The 1,191-nt window shown below is 51.2% G+C and overlaps 1 non-coding gene across 1 annotated transcript; it reads right to left on the bottom strand.

The window, feature by feature from the left end:
• Positions 1-425: 425 nt before the first annotated feature.
• Positions 426-565, bottom strand: LOC113204442 (U4 spliceosomal RNA). The gene has a single exon (XR_003303297.1). It is a non-coding gene; the product is annotated as a U4 spliceosomal RNA (small nuclear RNA).
• Positions 566-1,191: the final 626 nt, after the last annotated feature.

Here is a 1,191-nt window from a genome sequence, read left to right as displayed (position 1 = left end):
TTACTAAAGATTTCCGTGGAGGGGGACACTTGATGAGTCTATTGACCAATTTTTTGTGTGCCCTGCGCAAGCGGGGCCAATAATCCCGAAATGAGTACAGCAAATACAAGTTTAAACAAGAGCAGCAGATTACTAAAATTCAAGTCAAAAGACGAAACGAAAGAGTGTGTTTCTACTCACTTATTTTGTCCGGCAGATGACGGACTACACAGCATTTTTTGGTGGATACCATTTAATCGCATTGATGAGCAAAATAAGAAAACGTAACGGACTAAATACAAGACGGAGAGAACACCGGATAAACGAGGAGTACACTTTTCCTATACTGATAAGATGTATTACATCAGCAAGAGTATGGCCACTGACTGCTCGCCCAGGAGCTATGCCCCCCTAAGTCTGCAAGTCGAATATGAGTGTTTGATGAGCCCCCGTAAGGGCTTCCAAAAATTGCCTTGGCGGACTATATTGCAAGTCCTCCAGGCGGGGTATTGGTAAAGTTTTCAACTAGCAATAATCGCACCTCGGATAAACCTCATTGGTTACGATATCGCCACTGCGCAAAGTTAACGATGCACCTTTGCCAATCGAAACTAAGCTATCTCTCGTGCCCGGAACACTGCGCGCGTCAGCATCTCTTCAGTGGCGCCATCGTTCGGCGTCGGGGAGCAACACGAGGAGAAGGTCGAGGTGCACGCGGATTACCTTTGTCCTCCCTAAACCGGGACAAATGCACGCGCGAATCTCCTCGGCGACTCGGACGGCGCGGATCGGCCGGCTGTTGTGTGCGGCAGCAGGGCGAGCTTGCGAGAGTGTTACAAAGTTGTCACTCTTTTGGATAGACCGATTACCCCTTCCCCAGCGCCTGTGGATCAGCGGGTAGGCAGCCCCGCGCCACCTCTGCGCGCTGGGCGGTGCCTATCCAGGTGAAGGCGGGCGGCGCGGCGGAAAAGCATTCGTACAGACGTAGCAACATAATCGCTTCATATGCTTAGTAAGCGGGTGCCCGTTGTGAGGCAGAGGCGTGCAGACAGATCACAACTAGGCACATGGAGTACACGCAACTTCACAAGGAGAGAGAAAGGGAGAGGGAGATTAATCCGGGAGAGCGCGAACGCAATCCCGACTATCAAAAATTATACGCCCGAGGTATCCACATTTGGGATACTCGCAGAGGTCAGCCCGACCGAAGTG

The sequence above is a fragment of the Frankliniella occidentalis genome, unplaced genomic scaffold (assembly GCF_000697945.3).
Source record: "Frankliniella occidentalis isolate FOCC.00 unplaced genomic scaffold, Focc_3.1 Scaffold1007, whole genome shotgun sequence".
In the NCBI taxonomy this organism is placed as follows: Eukaryota; Metazoa; Arthropoda; class Insecta; order Thysanoptera; family Thripidae; genus Frankliniella; species Frankliniella occidentalis.
Note: the sequence above shows the minus strand (reverse complement) of the source record. Positions and strands in the feature narration are given on the sequence as shown.